Source organism: Gopherus flavomarginatus, unplaced genomic scaffold (genome assembly GCF_025201925.1).
Source record: "Gopherus flavomarginatus isolate rGopFla2 unplaced genomic scaffold, rGopFla2.mat.asm mat_scaffold_122_arrow_ctg1, whole genome shotgun sequence".
Lineage (NCBI taxonomy): Eukaryota > Metazoa > Chordata > Testudines > Testudinidae > Gopherus > Gopherus flavomarginatus.
The window spans coordinates 213,693-234,957 of NW_026114658.1; the positions used below are offsets into that span (position 1 = coordinate 213,693).

Genomic DNA, 21,265 nt, shown 5'->3' on the forward strand with positions numbered 1-21,265 from the left:
TGAGACTGTGACCTCGCTGGGTAAGGGTTCCTGTCCCTTCTGTTCTTGGAAGGGGAAATGAAGAGTGAAGGTTTACGCCACCCCCACAATGCCATCTGTACCCTGTCCTGTTTCAGCATCACCCCAATAGGCCAGTGACACACATAATACCAGAGACCCTCCTCTGCTGCAGAACACTTTGGGAACAGAGCACAGGAGCCGTATTGCACAGTGTCAAATATCTCCTGTTTGCTCAAGTGAAACTGGGGGTTAGGTCTGGCATAACTGTCCCATACCCCTAATCATTTTTGTTGCCCTTTTCTGAACCTTTTCCAATTCCAATATATCTATTTTTGAGATGGGGTGACATGTGCATGCAGTATTCAAGATGTGGGTGTATCATGGATTTATTTGCTGTTTTTACAAATATGATCTATGAGATATTCTGTCATATCTATCACTTTCTTAATTATTTCCTACATTGTTCACTTTTTTTCACTGCTGCTGCACATTGAGTGGATGTTTTCAGAGAACTATCCACAGTGACTCCAAGATCCATCTCTTGAGTGGAAACAACTAATTTAGACCCCATCATTTTGTATGTATAGTTGGGATTGTGTTTTCCAATGGGCTGCACTATGTGCTATCCTGTCATCTAGTACTGCTGAGATCCTGGATTCAGTAATATCCCTGCCCTTCCTGTTCCCTTTCTCCACCGAACCCCGCCAGCCCATGCTTCCTGTTCCCAGCTTCCCCAGGATTCTCGCACTGTCTCTGAACCTCTCTGTCAGCAAGAAGCAGTGCCAGGGACACTTGCCCTCTGTCTGGAGTCTTCGATTTCTGGGACATGGATTTACTTTCTCTGTGTTGTAAGAGGCTCTGTCATAATGAGTGTCTGTGATGTTACCCAGAGTACAATCTGGACTGTTAAATAGCTGTCCCCTCAGTCCTCCAGCATGGGGTGCCTTTTCCACTGTTTTCCCACGAGAACAGCCCCTCTTGGCCAATTAACACACAGTCTCCAGCATGTAACTCACTCCCAGCTACACAGTATTGAGTGCTGCTAGAGAGCCACTCATGAATTACACCTCAGGAGAAAACCAGCAAATTCTCAAGTGCCCAACTTTCCCCCAGAAATGTGCATCTTGCACTGTCCAGCACGCTACTGAACGACCCAAGCTCATATGAAGTCTGTCATTTCATCAGCGGAAAATGACATGCACCAGCTTGTTATCCCAAACAGAGTTTCCAACACACTTCAATCCACACATACTGGTTAGATGAACAATAAACCAAGCTTGTTAACTACCAAAAACTAAAACTAGGCCCAGTCCATGAAAGGGGCACTCCCAGGAGAGACTGTATAAAGGCTGGAACATGAAACACCTTTGTAAACCTGAGACAGCTGCCTTGGGGACAATGACAGGGAGAATCCCCCAAAGTGACTCCTTTCTTTCTGCTCTTCTCTGGCCTCCGATTGTTCCTTCCAACGTGGAGTACTTTGCACTTGTCTCTACTGAATTTGATCCTATTTACTTCAGATCATTTCTCCCGTTTGTCCAGATCATTTTGAATTTTAATCCAATCCTCCAAAGAACTTACAACCCCTCCCAGCTTGGTGTTGTCCGCAAACTTGATACGTGTAAGAGAGAGACTGTTACTGGGAGGGTTTCCCCATGTGTCAGAGGGTTACACCCTGGTGGGAGGGGGCTAGGCCTGTACTGGAATAAGGTCACTCTGTGCTTCACAGTGTGCTAGAACCTAGAATGTGCATTAGCAGGGGAAAAGCTGGGGGGAATCGGCTTGGGGAATGGACAAAAGCCTAGTCTGAATTCTCACACCTTGCCCTTTTCACCCCGGCAGGCCAGAGAATAACATCCATGTTTCGCTGCAGATCATCTCGTCCTCCCAGGGGCAAGGAAATGGCTGCAATGGAGCTGGCTCAGGTAAGAGATTATCAGGGTGGCGGGCTCTGCTTGGAGGTTGAGGAGCAGTAAATGCATAAGAGGGTGGGAATTGCTAGAGGTGGTGGGAAGCAGGAAATATCTCGGGTGGAGAAAGGGAGGGGACAGCATGTGACAAACCTGCTGAGACTTGTGTAGTGTAGGGCGTGATGGGTTGTCACCCCCAGGAGGCAGTTTGTGGAGCTTCTGGGAACTGCTGTGTCCTCTAACCCTCACGCTGGGCTGGCCCTTCTCACACTGCTTTGCTGGAGATTTCGCCAGCCTCTCCAGGGCCTGTTATCACCCAACACAACAGCAGGTGGCGCCATGCAGCCAACTAAGCTACCTGAGTGCGTTACCTAAGCCACTCAAGGACAGATAGAAGACAAGAGCCAATTTCCCACTCCCCAACCTTGCACACTTGCTGTAGTATAAATCCAGAATGATACCATCTTATAGTGCACAGGGATCTCTATAATGCAAGCTCATTAATGTAGTTCCCCTTCCCCTCGATATGGGACAGATGTGCACAACAAGCTGAGATTTTCCCCAGACACTTCACTCAAAATACGCTGGTTAAGATAAAGCATCAAACAAGTTTATTAACTGCAGAAAGATAGATTAAGTGATAACAAACAGATCAAAGCAGATTATTTAGCAAATAACCAAAACTCAGATTAAGCCTAACATACTAGATGGATAGAATTTGAATTAGCAATTTCTCACCCTGACTGATGGTACAAGCAGTCCCCCAAGTTTCCATACACAAGCTAGAAATCTCTTGATCCTGGGAGCAGCACTTCCCCCACATCCGTTTTTGTTTCTCAGGTGTTTCCAGAAGTTCTCTTGTGTGGAGAATGAGGCCAAGAGATGATGTCACACCCCACCTTATGTAGCTTTTCCATATGGTGGGAACCTTTTGTTCCAAACTCAGTTCCTAGTCCAGTTTGTGGAAAAATACAGGTACTAAAATGGAGTTTAGTGTCATGTGGTCTGGTCAGAGGCCCTGCTGAGTCATAGTAGCCATGACTCATAGGCTGGCTGAAACATTCACAGGAAGACTAAGCTCTTCCACAGTCCATTGTCTTTGTTGAGCCATCAGCACTGTCTGGCTTCTTCATTGTTGTACCTGAAAGGCTCATTGTGGGTGTTACCCAGAGTAAGCACATTTGAAATACAGATACAGAGTCAATATCCATAACTTCAGATACGAACATGATATGTGCACACAAATAGGATAATCATATTCAGCAAATCAGTACTTTTCCAGTGACACCACACATGATGCATCTTCTACAAAATAGATCATAATTATGTCCTAATCATATTATAATCATACCACTATGATGAATATGGGGGTGTAGTGTCAGATAGGTCCTAATTTCAAGGCACAGGAGTTGGGAATGGAACTTCCCCTCTTTGTGGAACAGGAAATAACCCTCCAGCCAGGGCTGGGACAACTTCCCAGACTCTCAGTGATGGAGCCTGAATCTGCTGACATTTCATTAATTACCACCAACCCCAATCTTTGTGGCAACTGTAAACTTTATCAGTGATGATTTTGTACTCTCTTCTAAGTCATGGATAAGAATGTTAAATAGCACAGGGCCAAGAACCAATCCCTGCAGGAACCTGCTAGAAAGAAATCCACTCGATCATGGTTCCCCATTTACTATCAGAGTTTTTAATCTATTTAATGTATGCCGTGTTTATTTTGTATCATTCTAGTTTTTTTTAGTAAAAATATTGTGCTAATCAAGTCATGTCCCTTACGGAAGTTTAGGTATAGTACATCAATACTATTAGCTGCAACCAAACTTTTGATCTCATCCAATAAGGATATCCCGTTAGTTTGATAGGCTCTATTTTCTCTAAACCTTTGTTAATGGGCACTACAATTCTGACCTTCTAACTTCTATTCTTTATGATTGACTTCCCCTTTCTTCCATATATTTTATTTGGAGAGTGCTTGGATTCCTACCAGGGAGCCACTATCAGGGTCCAGAGACAGCCCCATCTCCTATATTAAGCTCTGGCTAGTAGCTATGTGATAAATGTGAAGACCCTGCTTCAGTCTGTCAGATGGGAGACACAAAGGTTCTCTCTTTCTACCCTCTGATGCCTCCTGGCTGCTGTAAGCAAGGTGGGGTGGGACTCTGTTAACATGTGCCTCCCGGAGCTTCCATTTCCCTGGTGCTGCTGTTCCGTGAATAGTGGGGTTGTGAGTGGGTCAGCAGGTACTGAGTATTGGACTCCTGCTCTTTCAGGGGCCGGTGACCTTCGAGGAGGTGGCTGTGTATTTCTCCAGGGAAGAGGGGACTCTGCTGGACCCCACTCAGAGAGCCATCTACAGAGATGTCATGCAGGGGAACTATGAGATGATGGTCTTGCTGGGTATGGATTCCTGTCCCTTCTGTTCTTGGAAGGGGAAATGAAGAGTGAAGGTTCATGCCACCCCCACAATGCCATCTGTACCCTGTCCTGTTTCAGCATCACCCCAATAAGCCAGTAACATACATACTACCAGAGACCCTCCTCTGCTGCAGAACACTTTGGGAACAGAGCACAGGAGCAGCATCACACAATGTCAAATATCTCCTCTTTACTCAAGTAAAACTGGGGTTAGGTCCAGCATAATGAACAGAAGCTTCCTACTCCCAGCCTTCTCTCAAACCCTGAGCCTTCTCTACCCAAACCAGAATGTGCTTGGGGTGTAACAAGCAGGCGGCTGGAGTCAGAGCTGCCAGTCCAGGGTTACTTATCATACAGACACTCAGTGCGTCCTTGAACGCTGGCTGGGAGTATCCAGCAGCAGAACACTGAATCTCACCCAGGATTACAGATGACACAACTCCTCGCTGATCTGGATTGCACCCCAGCATGTGAAAATGGCCTAGGTTGGTAGTAACATTTCTTGAGACTTGGAGAGTCTTGCTGCCATATCACCAGGTGTAATAAAAATAACAGGAAAGGCCAAATATGGAAAACTGATTGTTCAGCTTGCTTTTGACCTGCATCATATTTTGCAATATAGTCCAAATAAGGAAATTAACGTGCAATGTATGTGTCATTGTTTGTGGTTTTAAGCTGTAAAAGGCTTGTGTGATTTTTAGCTCGGAAACAGTATTCCAATAGCTGTCGCCCCCTGCGTGCTTGTAACCAAGAAAAGAGCCTCAGGCTGAGCTGATTCAAATATTAATCCTGTGGTCGTTTTCCACAACAGCCTCAATAGGTCCCTGTGATGGAATGTAAGGCTACATCTAGACTACCCACCGTATCGGCGGGTTAAAATCGATTGCTCGGGGATCGATATATGGCGTCTCATCTAGACGCCATATATCGATCCCCGAGCGCGCTTATATCGATTCCGGAACAACACCAACCCCAACGGAGTTGCTGATTTGACAGGGGGAGCCGCGGACATCGATCCCGCGCGGTGAGGATGGGTGAGTAATCCGATCTTAGATATTCGACTTCAGTTACGTTATTCACGTAGCTGAATTTGCGTATCTAAGATCGATTTCCCCCCGTAGTGTAGACCAGCCCTTAATGTCTTCACACCTTCCCCCTGCAGGAGAATGGCTGTTTGACCAGCTGTTTGCCTTGCTGTCTCTGAGGAACTGGTCTGTGGATGTTCCCCAGAACTGTAACTTTTTCAGTAATATCATACTGTAAAATCTCACAATTTTACATACAGTGTTACTACACATTTTAACAGGAGGATAATATTCAGTAGGTTATGCGTTTTCTAATGATACCTCACAAGCTATACTGGGTACAAAATTGATCATAATTTTCTAGAAGAGTGAACACAGGGGTACAGATTGACACAGTGTCTGTGTGTGTGTTCCCAGCAGATATGTGGGTATTTCAATCCCTCATAAGCACAATGTTTGGCATCTTCAAGGACCTGGGGAACTGGTCCTGGGAATTCACTAGTTTAGCAAGTGTGAGACTGCATGAAATTGTGAGACACTTTGGTATTAATAATAAAATAATATAATCTGATAAAATTGCAATGAATCATGCTAGGTATGCCATGTAAAGTGTCAGTGAAAATGTTATGATTTGCCAAGTATGATAATTTTGTTTCTATGTTTCTATCACCTTTGTATTGTGAGTTACAGATATGTAAGGTATATCCGTATTTCCAGACTTGTGCAGTTTTTCTGGGTGACACCCCCAGACATATTGGCATCAACATTGCCTAGCATGTTTGATGGCCCATTGAGGGTCATCAGCTGTACAATGAACCTATGGACCCAGGGGATACACCTATTGAGTCAGCAAGACATGCCGGGGTTTGCCTGTGTAATGAAACCTCCAAAGCTTTTCCATGCCATGTGCTGTGAAGCTTGTGTTTGGGACACAGGAAGTACAAGCCACATGGCAAAAGGAATATAAAGCGCAGCTGCATCATCTCCATCTTGTCTTCAATCCCCCTTCCTACCTCTGGAGCAACTTCTCTACAAACTGAACCCTGGAACAAAGGACTGAATGACCCATCCAAGCTGTGGATGCGTTCCAGACAGACTTTCAAGCCAGCAACTCACCAGTACTGCTAAGAACCTGAGATATCCATTTTGGAATGTATCTGACTGCTTTTCCATTTAAATTCTTTCTGTCTTTCTTTCTTTTAAACCTTTAGTTTAGATGCTAAAGAATTGTCTGGAAGGATGGAATTTAACTTCATTCTTTCATTTGTTCTTTCTTCTAAACATTTAGTTTAACTGCTAAAGGATTGGCTGGCAGCATGGTACCCACCCATTTCCTTTATCCAATTAGGATCACTCTCCTGCTGCCCTCTGGCCATGCTGTATCACAGTGAGAAGAGTTTTTAAATAACCTCCCACTGTATGGGACCTAGTTGCTGATTAGGAGTCAGAGAACTGTCATGCAATAAAGGGGGCCATGTGTTTTCTTTTTTCAGAGTCTCGTTAACCAGTGTGTGGGATCAGAAGCACAGTTTGTGACTGGTCAGTGAGTTTAACTTCAGTGTTAACCACCAGTATGGGGAGCATCTGCTCTCCCTTTTTCAGCCTGCTCTGACCTTGGCATTTTCAGTGAGGACTGCACCAGGCACACTAGGTCACACTAAGCACTGAAGATAAATTAACAGAATGTTTTTGATGATCAAGTTGTATGAAATCAACTGAACTCCTTTGTTTTCTTTCATCTGAGCGGAGTTTCTGGTTTTCCAACGTGATATGATCTCCCAGCTGAAACAAGGGGAAGAGCCATGGGTCCCAGAGCTCCAGGGTTCAGAGGAAAGAGAGATCCTGAGATCTCCCCGCACAGATGAGGAAACATTAAACCAACTCAGAATCTGTAAGTGCCTGAAGGAAACTTCTAGGATGCCCTACAAAGCTCTTGGGAAGTCTCTTAGTTCATTATTGTCCATAGCAGGGGTCGCATCCGCAGGGTAAATATAGCTCAAGGCTTCCTATAGATACTAGCAGACACCGGGCAGTAGCTTTCTCCCTTCCCCCTGTGAAGTTGGATGGGATGTGAAGGCTGAATTGATCCCCTCCTCTCTCCTGTTGGAGGGAGCTGAGTTCCTGATTTTTATTTGACCTCTCTCCAGCCCTTGTTTTGGTTTGGCCTTCCCCTTTCCATCCCTGTTTGAGGTTTCTGTCTCTATCACAGCAGGTGATGCAATGACGTGTGAGGTTCAGCACAGACCAGAAAAAGAGCAGGGAAACCAGCCAGGGGAGAAAATGGATAAATTAATTTCCTGTCAGGGAACTCAGAAGAGCCTTAAGGAAACCAGAATACAGCAGGAAATCTGCAGGGAAAAGCAAAAAAAATACATGTGCTGAGTGTGGGAAAAATTTCACTTATAGATCAGGCCTTTCTCAACATCAGAGAATCCACACAGGGGAGAGGCCCTGTGAATGCAATGAGTGCGGGAAAACTTTCAGTTGCAGCTCGCCCCTTATTGGGCATCAGAGAATCCACACAGGGGAGAGATCCTATGAATGCACTGAGTGCGGGAAAACTTTCAGTCGCAGCTCACACCTTATTCGGCGTCAGAGAGTCCACACACAGGAGGGGTCCTATGAATGCAGTGAGTGCGGGAAAACCTTCAATCGCAGCTCTCACCTTATTCAGCATCAGAGAATCCACACGAGCAAGAAGCCCCGCGAATGCCGTCAGCAGGCCTGCACAACTCGTAAAGCGGTGATGTAGAGAAATCTCTGTATTAACTATCTCTATAAATCTTTATAACGTTGCATTGTGTTATTTTGTATTAAGTATCTTTCTGTATTAAGTATCTTTATGACATTGCATCCGGCATGATGTTATTTTGTAATTCATATGACTTGGCATTGTGCCTCTCTATTTTCATACAACTTTGTATTAGATCCCTATATAGAAAATTGGTAGAAAACTTTCTATCAAATGTTATAGCCCCTAAGGATAGTATAGTTAAAGTAAAAGAAAACATGTGCCTTTTTGCTAGAAGTAGAATAAGATCTTCCCCCGCACTCTGTAATCAATTGCTCTATTGACTGAATGAGGTGTGAAAGAGTGAGGCTTGGAAGACACCCACCTCCAGACAGCTACAACAGTTGAAGAGGGAATGGGAGCCAGAGAAAAGGACAATACAACTTGTCAAGTGGGCCCAATAAAGAAGAGCAGACATATTGATGGCCTCAGGGATTAGAAGGAAGCACCTTCTTTAGAAAACACCCTCTTTGAGCAGCATTGGGACAACACCCAGAGAAAAGCAGCACAAAGACCAACGGACGCAGACCCAGATTTTGAATCTGGTCTAGATTTGCATAAGAGGGAAGCTGCTATAAATGCGAGGTGTCTTGCAGAAGGACCCCGGATCTCGTCTTGTCACCATCGGACCATCGACTTGGATCGGTAGAAGCCCGGCTCCATCCCTCCCCCATCTAACTCACCTGGCCAGTGCAGTTAAGGGGAGCAACTAGTTGGTAACAACAGCAAGACGGAGTGTGTTTATGTCTGTGTGTGTGCGTGAATGCATGACTGTGATATATATTTCATGTGCATATCATAGAGTATTAATTGATACCTGTATTACTAATAAATGTGTCATTTTGCCTTAATCCCCCTGAAAAGTTCCTGTACAGTACTTTGAGTACAACAGCGAGGGCCACAATACTCCAAAGAAAACAGCTGAGGACCGAAACCCCCCGACCCTGCGGAAACACCCCCCACTCAGGACCTCCCGGCCTGGCGGAAACACCCCGCCCAGCCCTGCAGAAACAAACCCTCCTTCCCCAGCGCCGCCCCACCAAAACAGCTGTGGGTCAAAAAGGAAGGTTGGTGGTGGGGAGGTGTTACTTGATGTTAAATCAACCAGGGACTCCCAGCCAAAGAGGTGGCTGGGAGCCCTCAGGGTCCAATTAAAGGGCCTGGGGCTCTGACGACTGGGGGAACCCGGAGCTTTTCAGGGCTGGGGCAGGGATTTAAAGGTCCCAGAGCTCCTGCTGCTGAGGGGAGCCTGAGCCCTTGAAATCCCAGCCTCACTCCATCCCCTGGAGCTGCCGCCGGGATTCAAAGGGCTCTGTGCTGCCTGCAGCCACAGGGATCCCTGAGCCCTTTAAACCTCAGCTGCGGCCGGGAATCTCTGTGAGCAGCCCAGAGCCCTTTGAATCCCGGCCGTGGCTGGCAGGCCGGCTTTAGGAAGTTCGGGGCCCAATTTGAACATTTTTGGCGGGGCCCCGCAGGGATGATTAGGGAAAAAAAAGCCTTTCAGTTCTTAACAACCGGTTCCCTATAAAAAGTTCTGCCACAGTATGTATTTTTTGTACCAGTAGGGTTACCATACGTCCGTATTTTCCTCCCGGATGGCGATTTAAGAACCAAAAAGCCTGACATGTCCGGGAAAGTACAGATGTATGTTAACCCTACCTAAAAGTTTTTTTTTAAAAAGATGGGACTGAACTAGAAATGAGCTCTGCCACTCCCTTAGGGTGTGCTAGGGTGCACATGTGTGGGTCCCAGCTGCTCCCTGCCCATCTCATTGAAGCAGGTGTGCAGTGTTACTTCCCTCGGAACTGCAGGGCACGAGTGAACATGGGGCTGGCTGGAGGTGGGGGAGGGGGAGGATGCGAGAGGTAGGGTCTGGCTGCAGGCTGGGCAAGGGGTGTGGGGCAGGCTGGAGACAGGAGGTGTGGGGTGGGCTGGCTGGCTTCAGGCAGGGCCAGAGGGAGGGTGCGGCATGGGTTGGCAGGGCTGGAGACAAAGGAGTGCGGGACTGGCTGGCTTCAGGCAGTGGGGTGCGGCAGGGGTTGGCTGGAGACGGGTTGGTGCAGGGCTGAAGGCAAGGCAGGGGGTAAGGGGCTAGCTGGAGACAGGGCAGAGGGTGCAGGACTGGTGCGGGCAGGGCAGGCAGTATGGCAGGGGTTGGCTGGGGAGAGGGCAGGGGTTGCAGGGCTGGTGCGGGCAGGGCAGGCAGTGTGGCAGGGGCTGACTGGAGACAGGGAAGGGGGTGCAGGGCTGGCTGGAGACAGGGGTTGGTGCAGGGCTGAAGGCAAGGCAGGGGGTGTGGGGCTGGCTGGAGATGGGCAGGCTGCAGGCAGGAACTGGTGCAAGCAGGGCAGGAGGTGCGGGGCTGGTGCGGGCAGGGGGTGCAGCAGGGGCTGGCTGGGGACGGGCTGGCTGCAGGCAGGGCAAGGGGTGCAGGTACAGGGGGTACAGTCCATCCTCTATGGTGAGTGCCTCCTCCTCCTCCTCCTCCTCCTCCCCCCTCTCCCACTAGGGTAGCAGCAGCAGCCTGGGGCTTGGGGGCTATTTCAAGGGCCCGGGGCGCCCCTGCTTCCACTGCCCCAGCTCTGTAAATAGCCAAGGGAACACTGGGGAAGCGGCGGGGCTCCAGTGGCTATTTAAAGGGCCGGGGAGGTAGAAGCAATGGGAGTCCTGGACTTTTTAAATAGCCCCCAGAGCCCCGCAGCCATACCCCAGGGCTCCAGCAGCAGGGCTCTAGTGGCAATTTAAAGGCCCTGGGGTTCCAGCCCCTGCTGGGAGCCCCAGGCCTTTTAAATTGCCCCCTGGGGAAACTGGGCCACCCTGGTACAGCGCACTGGCTTTTGCTGGTACTGGGGCTTGGGTGCAGGGTCCTCTTAGGAGCGAGGCCGATTCAAGGGAATTGGTTGAATTGGCCTAAAGCCGGCCCTGGTGGCTGGGGTTTAAAGAGCTCTGAGCTCCCCGCCCGCCTGCCCAGAGCCCTATAAATCCTGGCCGCGGCTGAGATTTAAAGAGCTCTGTGCTCCCTGCGGCTGCGGGCAGCTCAGAAACTTTTGAATCCCGGCTGCGGCTGAACTTTAAAGGGGTTTGGGTGGACTAGATTCCCTGTCTCAGGCCCCCCCCAGCCTCTGCCCAGTTCAGAAATCACTCGGGGGAACCATTTCCCACCTACACAAGGACAAATCACTGCAGGTGAAAATGGGGGGAAACACCCCAAACCTGAGATCTGAACTGGCCATTGGCAAAGGGGAGAGAAAATGGGGCACAATGGGGGGAGGTGAACAGGGAACTTCTCAGGGGTTTGAGGGAAGGGGGTGTCAGCCTGGATGTTGCTTGTTGCTCTCTAGGGAGAAAGGGGGCAGGACAGGAGAGGAGGGGGATCTCCACAGAGGGGGCAGTGGTAATTCCGAGGGGATCTCAGCGCTCCCTTTTTCTCCCCGCTCCTCAGGGGTCACCTGCTCTTCTCCCCTCGCCCCCCGGCCATGTCCCGGCTGCACAGACATTTTCCATCCATCCCTTTCCCAGGTCTCCCCCCTCCGCAGCCCCCGCCCGACCCCACGCAGGGGCTGCTAGGTGTAATGCATGTTCAGTAGGGATTTCTCCCCTACTAATGCTGGGGTGTCCTTCTCCTATAGGTTAGTCTACTAATGATCTCATCTTGGTGCCATGTGTGTCAGTTCATTGCCATGGCACTCGTGTGCTTAGACATCTGAGGATGCTCTATAGAAAAGCTCCTTGAGTGAGGTGATCCACAGGGAGTAGCTCAAAGCTCCAAAGTGCCTGGCCGGGGCAGGACATTGGCACAGCAAGGGCGGGGTGTGGCAGTGACATCACAAAGGCCTTTTGCAGGACCTCACACTATTGGTCAAAGACTATTGGTGAGCAGGTGGTGACCTCACAGAGAGATCCTGACATCAGTCAGGGGCCAGGGGCTAGGGAAACCTCAGAGACCCCTGTGGCTTTGCTTCAGCAAGTCTCCTTCTCCAGGTCTCTGTCTGAGGACTGAGAGAGTATTCAGGTTCACGGACGTGAGCGCCAGGAGAAACCTCTTTCCAGTTTTCTCCTTCCCTTGTAGTGATTTTACTAGAAAACAGCCGTCCCTCTTTAGAAGGCAAGAGCCTCCTGGAGGTGTGAAACCTGTTCAGTCTGATCCATCTGGTGAGAGTTGAATTCTAGGCATGGAAAACATGAGCTTAAGGAGGCAGAATTTTATTCCGCACCTGGGATTTTGTCCCTTAGAATCATGGGGACATTAGGGTTTGTCCTTTGTGTTTCACCTTTTCCTCCATCCACCTGTCCCTCCCTCCTTTCTCTTCATCTCTTCTTTTGTCCTTTCTCCTGTTCCCCTCCCAACACCAGGACGAGTGTGTGCGTGTGTGTTGCGGGGGAGTGCTCTGCAGCTCTCACTGTGGGAGTTCCACCCAAAAATGTGAGGCTGAAATAGTGCTCAGGCAGTCAGGGCTGGATTAACCTTTTGTTGGCCCTGGCACCAAACATATTTGTGGGCCCCAGTTTAGTCACTGTGGGCTCCGAGTGTGGGCCTGGTGGGGCAGTGCCATTGGTGCCTTTGTATACCCGGTACTGAACCTCAGAGACATTTTTCATTTTGATCACACACCTCTCCATGACTATATGCATTGCCATACACAGCTCCCTCAGCCCGCGGGTTTTCTTATTGAGCTGTACACCCATGTGGGTTTACCAGTGTCCACAGTGAGCAGAACTTTCATAGTGACCAAGGAAACTCCCCACAGATTTATCTCTTTCCTCATTCAGACCTTCTCTAGCCATGTCTCCAGTACCCCCCCATGTCACCAGTCACTGCATGTGGTCCTAGTCTCAGCTCAAAGTCCTAAAGCCAGCAGACACCTGATCAGTTCTGACAGATCCCTCCCTCAGCCCCCATCCTGCCATGTGAGCAAGCCACCTGCAAACACCATTTCCCCAAAGTGAGGACTTAGCCCTTGGGAATCTGAAGACACCAGCGTCTCTCCCTCTGCTCCCATCTACGTGCTAGTCTGCTACCTGGTCACCACCACCTCTCCCCATACTTGTTTCCTTTCTACTTTGGACATGCTCCCAACCAGCTGGAAGCTCCCTCTGCAAGCCTGACCTCCTCCCGCCTTCCCTGCTCCCCCGACATTCCTTTCCTACTGGTGACCTCTGTTCCTTGAGGTTAACTCCAGTGTCTTTAGGTGCTCTAGCTTAATGGCCCCAGGAGTCATAGAGCCACTTGTAGTTTCTCTAGCTACAGCCATGGGGCAACTGCCAGAGGCCAGCCTTAGACAGCTGCAGCTACTAGCCGCAGGAGCGGAGGCAATGCCAAGGCTGAGCATGCTCGAACCTTGCAAGGGCAGCACTAGGGACTCTAAATCCTCAGCACTGGCCCTAGGCAGCTGCAGACTCTGGAGTTAGGCACTTTCCTCCTCTAGGTTCCTGCATGGTTACAGAACTGCAGTAAAGTGGAACAATTATCAGCTTCTGTGATTGGAAGATGTCTGGATCCATCTAATAAGACCGTCCTACATAAATGAGGAAAGTTGAGGTGTCTTTATTATTCTTTTGTTCCATTCTTTGTTTCTATGGGGAATTTGCCAGTGCAATATCACTGTCTTCCTTTTAAACAAACAAAACTAAAAAAAAAAGTGTAATGGCTGTTGAAAATAGCAATTCCAGCCCTCGTTAGCACTGGGAAGACCCCAACGTTTGTTGCTCAATTTTCTCCTACTTTTTCTACAGTAAATGACAGTGGATCAGCATATTTGATTTGGGAGAAATGAAGTAACAGCTGCCCAAATTGAGCTTGAGCACTCCTGATTTTGAGGTGTTCAGATCTGGAAGGCAGGGGCTAGATTCCCTTTATGAATATTAGATACATCTGGAAAGGAAAAGTCAATTTCTATTTTCATGGCTCAGAAGTGGAAATCCTCCTGTCCTGTATCTGAAGCTGTCCAGGTCCAGTAGAGCCTCCCCTTCCTTACTTACCATTTTACCTTCTGGTGGGATCCACATACCTCCCTTGCCCAGCTTCAGATAGAGAGGGGCCCTGTCCAGTTAGTCCACCCAGTTCCATCTTTGGGGGCTGCCAGGCGAGGTCACACCAGCATCCCTAAGCCTGTCTGGGGAAGTCTTCTGAGGGTGCTACCTGGGCCAAAGCCTTCTACTCCTTGGTCACACCTCTTCCCTATTCACAGGTGGCACCCCCTTCCAGCAGCCAGCCACAGCAAGCTGCAGCGCATGGAGTCTCACAGCTTCCCCCCTCCCTTTCCTGTTGATAGCAGCCAAGGGAATGCTGGGAAATGTTCCTTCTCTGCTCCAAGGCAGGGAGCTGGTCAAGGAACTGCAGCTCCCAGGGCCCTATGGGGTCTCAGCTCCCCTACTGAATCCAGGCTGCTCTGAGGCTCCCTTTCTGCGGAGGGGAGGAAGTTACTGTTACAGGTCCCTTCAGAGCTTGGGCCTAGCACTATGGCACCATGTCAAATCCAGTACTGCTCCCAACTCTATCCAGCTCTGCTGCTGGCAGGATCCCTTCCCATTCTTTTTGTTTCCTGTCTCCCCTCCAAGGAGAAGCTCTGCATTGTTCCTGTGTGGGGAACTGAACCCAGGCTGTCTGGGTGAAAGCCAAGAATCCTAACCACTAGACCACATGGGACTTCCATAACACGTTTACATGTTCATATTCAATAACACAATTAAACGTAGCCATTCAAAGTAGCCATTTAAAAGAAGCCATTCAAAAAACTTCAAAAACAGACTTCAAAGAGAAATTGCAGAGTTACAACTGATCTGCAAACTTAACACCATTAATTTGAGCTTGAAGAGGGACTGGGGGTGACTGGCTCACTACAAAAGCAATTTTCCCTCTCTTGGTATTGACACCTCCCTGTCAATTACTTGGAGAGAGCCACATCCACCCTGAATGAATTAGCCTTGAACACTGGTTCTCCCCTTGTATGGTAACTCCCTTTACATCATGTTCCAATATATATTTATGCCTCTATCTGCAATTTTCACTCCATGCATCTGAAGAAGAGGGCTTTTTACCCACGAATGCTTGTGTCCAAATAAATCTGTTAGTTCTTAAGGTGTCACCGGACTCCTCGTTGTTTTTGTGAAATAAAAGCAAAATGCACTCTAAGCTGATCTTAACCCTTTCAATGCCCTTACAAACTTAGATGCTTCTCACCACAGGCCGGCTGGTGGCTTTTCAGCCAGGCTCTCCCCTTTTGTCAGCGCTTCAGTTGCTTGGTGTGGGGGTGTCTGTAGATGTAGGTGGACGAGAGAGACAAAGCATGGCAAATGTCTCTGCTTTTATCATGTCCTTTCTTCCCTCTTGGCTTTGCTCCCCCTTCAGAGTCAGGTGAGCATCACTGCGTCTCTCCAAGCAAGTCTGAGCAATTCCCCTGGGGTGTCCTCTTGCAGGTAAGTGATTGCACTGTAGCTCCCTTGCTGAACAATGGCTGTTGATGGGTTGTTTGACACCCGGTCCGGGTGTTGGTTACTTTCCTTGCTGTTGTCACTGGGGAGCTAATATTTGGCTGACTCCCCCACCTTACAGCATAGTGATAACCACACTGCACAATTCTCATAACTTCATATGCATGAATGGTAAACATCTATGGGTAGAGAAATGACTTTCAGCAGATCATATCCTTTCCCCTGATACCTTACAAGGCATGCTCTGTATATAAGATCACGATTATATGAAAATGAGGAATATGGGGGTTACAGCACACTCCCCCAAAGGTACAGAATGTCACACTGAGATTCTATTTTCATTTGTTATGTAACAGCATTAAAGAGATCCAGTGACTGACCAATTGCATTTTCAAGTGCTAAAATGGCAAGCGCTGTTGGTCTCTCATTGGCCATCAGCGACTGAAGATACGGTTTAATGAGCCAGAGCTTCAAGGCGAGGGTGGCTCTGTCCACTGCCTTCCGTTGCGCTGCTGGGCACCAAGTCCCTGGCGGTCAATATGTGAAGCTGGGAGAAGAGAGTGGGGTGGCAAGCGGTGGTAGAACTTTTGCCACCAGGGTCTAGCTGTCTAACTTCCTCTTCGTACTGCTGGGCCCCCGTTGCCTTCAGGTAACACAGGAACTAAGGCAGGAATAGGGTGAGGAAGCAAGTAAAGCCGAGCAAGGAAGGCAAAAGTTAATCTTATCTTCATGGGCAGCTCGCAATGACGTCCTTTTTCTGTGCCACAGCTGACAACAACATCCCAGACAGAAAAGTAACAGGCCAAAAAGAAACCTAGCAGCTGCTGAAACAGTTCAGTTGGGAGCGTGCTAGACTAACAGGCTCTTCTATCCTCCTTTATGCACGGGCGGGATGTTTTCTGAGAGTGCAGCAGTTCCTTTAACTGCCACGAGTCCCTCATTTCAGGCTATGCAGCAGGAAAAGACAGCATGGGCTTCTGCACCGAGTTGGCCCACCTGACCTTTCATTCTTCTCTTGCTCTTTGTCAGCAAGGAGAAGAAAAAGAAGCTCTCCCTCAAGCTGGAGTCACACGGGCGAGGTAAGGACGACTTCCTGAGTGCTGGCTCCAGTCCTCTGCCCTGCCAGCTGACCTATCGAGGGGCTACCACCACATTCTCTAGATTTGTCCATCGGTCTGTGCCAGAGTGAGCAACAACCCAGTAGGTGGAGTTTCTGTAGTGTAGTGGTTATCACATTTGCCTAACCCGCAAAAGGTCCCTGGTTCAAAACCAGGCAGAAACATGCTGGCTTCCTTTTCCCAGATCCCCTTGTTATTCAGAAAGGGCACTCCTCCTATTGGCCTGTCCCTGGGATAACTCCAACCCCTGCATGACAGAGTGTGCTGACAGCAGTGGAGAAAGCACCTTGGTGTCAGGCTGGAAAACCTAGAGTAGTTAGGCCAGTCACCATTTGGAGGCTTGTGGCTTGGCCACCTCTGCTGTTGGAGGTTGGCCTATAGAGGCTCTCACTTCCTGCTGGGCTCCTTTGCGTGACTGGCCAAAGGAGGAAGTGAGGCAGGAATGGGGCAATAGAGGAAAGTTGAGCTGAGGAAGGCAGGGAAGAAGCTGTGCGGCTAAGTGGGGTTAGTAGAGCACCACCCTTCATTCTGCAAAGCCTGGGGAGGTGTGGTTGGCTGCTGGGAGGTAGAATCCTGTGCCTGCCTCTTGGCTTCCCAGGAGTGGCTACTTGCAGCCCAGGAGAAGAAGGGAGGTTCTGGGTGAAAGGAAAACAAGCAAAGCTGAGTCCAAGTGGAGAATGGCGGCTCCTTTATGGCCAACCTGGGGGCATGGCTGATGGTTTTAGAGGTGGAGGCTGGGCTGGCTGTGAGCAACTGGGATCCAGGAAACCCCCACCTGCCCTTCTGAGGGCTGAACCCATGGAGGTGCGGTTGGCTGCTGAGAGACAGACCCCTGTGGCTGCGTGTTGGCATCCCAGGGATGGCTACTTGCAGCCCAGGAGAAGCGGGGTTCTGGGGGGAAGGAAAAGCAGCAATGGTGAGGCTGAGTGGGCTCCTTTCTGGCCGAGATGGTGGACTGTGGTGAGTCTGGGAGTTGCCTGTAAGCCATAAGTGGACGTAGTGCAGTGAAAACTGCTGCTCCATTCTGGCCGACCTGGGGGCGCCATGGATGACTTGGGAGTGGGGGCAGGACGCTGGCTGTGAGCAAATGGGATCCAGGAAGCCCCAGCCTGCCCCTCCAGGGGCCGAGTCTTCTTGTCTCCTGCCATGGGGAGCCCGACCTTAAGCCTGCCCAGCATGTGCAGCAGCTCGAGCATTAAGCCTTCCTGTGTGCATAACTGAACTACGCCCTAGTGTAATAAGGTGTAAAGTTTAGATTGTGAATTTATCTTTAATTTCCATGGTAATTTACTTTGATCTTTTATTCCTACCACTTATAATCCTTAAAACTCCATCTTTCTGTAGTTAATAAATCTGTTTTATGCTCTACTTAAACTGGTGTATTTTGCTTGAAGTTCTTGGGAAATCTCAGCTCCATTACAAGGCTGGTTCATGTACTATTCACAGTGAGGGAGGGGTGGACCCTGTGTAATAAACTCACACTGATCAGGCTTCTGATTAAGGCAAGATGGTATGATCCAGGGGTGCAAGGCTGCAGAGCTGTAGGGGGGCGACTTTCTATCATTAGTGTTATGAGTGGCTGCAGAAGCATTCATGTAATTCAGTTGGCTGTGTCCCTACCTACGGATGTCTGTGTAAGTGCAATATCTGCCAGAGATTCACAGCTTGTCTCAGCATCACATGTGTGAGAGGGAGCCCAGGTGGTGGGACAAAGGGCTCAGGGGTCCCACTGTTCAGTTGCATCCCATAGATCCCATTACAGACTTTCAACAACCACAGCGGGTGCTCACTGAGACAGAGAGAGAGATGCCAAAATAGTGATCTCCAGTGCCAGCAGACATCAAACTATCAGAAATTCTGTGAACAGAGAAGACCCTGCTAGTGGAAAATGGCTTCTGAGGTATCATTAGAAAACGCATAACCTACTGAATATTATCCTCCTGTTAAAATGTGTAGTAACACTGTATGTAAGATTGTGAGATTTTACAGTATGATATTACTGAAAAAGTTACAGTTCTGGGGAACACCCACAGACCAGTTCCTAAGAGACAGCAAGGCAAACAGCTGGTCAAACAGCCATTCTCCTGCAGGGGGAAGATGTGAAGACATTAAGGGCTGGTCTACACTACGGGGGGAAATCGATCTTAGATACGCAAATTCAGCTACGTGAATAACGTAACTGAAGTCGAATATCTAAGATCGGATTACTCACCCATCCTCACCGCGCGGGATCGATGTCCGCGGCTCCCCCTGTCAAATCAGCAACTCCGTTGGGGTTGGTGTTGTTCCGGAATCGATATAAGCGCGCTCGGGGATCGATATATGGCGTCTAGATGAGACGCCATATATTGATCCCCGAGCAATCGATTTTAACCCGCCGATACGGTGGGTAGTCTAGATGTAGCCTTACATTCCATCACAGGGACCTATTGAGGCTGTTGTGGAAAACGACCACAGGATTAATATTTGAATCAGCTCAGCCTGAGGCTCTTTTCTTGGTTACAAGCACGCAGGGGGCGACAGCTATTGGAATACTGTTCCTGAGCTAAAAATCACACAAGCCTTTTACAGCTTAAAACCACAAACAATGACACATACGTTGCACGTTAATTTCCTTATTTGGAATATATTGCAAAATATGATGCAGGTCAAAAGCAAGCTGAAGAATCAGTTTTCCATATTTGGCCTTTCCTGTTATTTTTATTACACCTGGTGATATGGGAGCAAGACTCTCCATGTCTCAAGAAATGTCACTACCAACCTAGGCCATTTTCACATGCTGGGGTGCAATCCAGATCAGCGAGGAGTTGTGTCATCTGTAATCCTGGGTGAGATTCAGTGTTCTGCTGCTGGAGCTCCCCTGTCTGGATACTCCCAGCCAGCGTTCAAGGACGCACTGAGTGTCTGTATGATAAGTAACCCTGGACTGGCAGCTCTGACTCCAGCCGCCTGCTTGTTACACCCCAAGCACATTCTGGTTTGGGTAGAGAAGGCTCAGGGTTTGAGAGAAGGCTGGGGGTAGGAAGCTTCTGTTCATTATGCTGGACCTAACCCCAGTTTTACTTGAGTAAAGAGGAGATATTTGACATTGTGTGATGCTGCTCCTGTGCTCTGTTCCCAAAGTGTTCTGCAGCAGAGGAGGGTCTCTGGTAGTATGTATGTTACTGGCCTATTGGGGTGATGCTGAAACAGGACAGGGTACAGATGGCATCGTGGGGGTGGCATGAACCTTCACTCTTCATTTCCCCTTCCAAGAACAGAAGGGACAGGAATCCTTACCCAGCAAGACCATCGTCTCATAGTTCCCCTGCATGACATCTCTGTAGAGGGCTCTCTGAGTGGGGTCCAGCAGAGTCCCCTCTTCCCTGGAGAAATACACAGCCACCTCCTCGAAGGTCACCGGCCCCTGAAAGAGCAGGAGTCCAATACTCAGTACCTGCTGACCCACTCACAACCCCACTATTCACGGAACAGCAGCACCAGGGAAATGGAAGCTCCGGGAGGCACATGTTAACAGAGTCCCACTCCACCTTCCTTACAGCAGCCAGGAGGCATCAGAGGGTAGAAAGAGAGAACCTTTGTGTCTCCCATCTGACAGACAGAAGCAGGGTCTTCACATTTATCACATAGCTACTAGCCAGAGCTTAATATAGGAGATGGGGCTGTCTCTGGACCCTGATAGTGGCTCCCTGGTAGGAATCCAAGCACTCTCCAAATAAAATATATGGAAGAAAGGGGAAGTCAATCATAAAGAATAGAAGTTAGAAGGTCAGAATTGTAGTGCCCATTAACAAAGGTTTAGAGAAAATAGAGCCTATCAAACTAACGGGATATCCTTATTGGATGAGATCAAAAGTTTGGTTGCAGCTAATAGTATTGATGTAATATACCTAAACTTCTGTAAGGGACATGACTTGATTAGCACAATATTTTTACTAAAAAAAACTAGAATGATACAAAATAAACACGGCATACATTAAATAGATTAAAAACTCTGATAGTAAATGGGGAACCATGATCGAGTGGATTTCTTTCTAGCAGGTTCCTGCAGGGATTGGTTCTTGGCCCTGTGCTATTTAACATTCTTATCCATGACTTAGAAGAGAGTACAAAATCATCACTGATAAAGTTTACAGTTGCCACAAAGATTGGGGTTGGTGGTCATTAATGAAATGTCAGTAGATTCAGGCTCCATCGCTGAGAGTCTGGGAAGTTGTCCCGGCCCTGGCTGGAGGGTTATTTCCTGTTCCTCAAAGAGGGGAAGTTCCATTCCCAACTCCTGTGCCTTGAAATTAGGACCTATCTGACACTACACCCCCATATTCATCATAGTGGTATGATTATAATATGATTAGGACATAATTATGATCTATTTTGTAGAAGATGCATCATGTGTGGTGTCACTGGAAAAGTTCTGATTTGCTGAATATGATTATCCTATTTGTGTGCACATATCATGTTCGTATCTGAAGTTATGGATATTGGCTCTGTATCTGTATTTCAAATGTGCTTACTCTGGGTAACACCCACAATGAGCCTTTCAGGTACAACAATGAAGAAGCCAGA

General features: G+C 48.5%; 1 non-coding gene across 1 annotated transcript; it reads left to right on the forward strand.

Annotated features, from left to right (window-relative positions):
* The first annotated feature begins 16,790 nt into the window (after positions 1-16,790).
* Positions 16,791-16,863, forward strand: TRNAV-AAC (transfer RNA valine (anticodon AAC)). The gene has a single exon. It is a non-coding gene; the product is annotated as a tRNA-Val (tRNA).
* Positions 16,864-21,265: the final 4,402 nt, after the last annotated feature.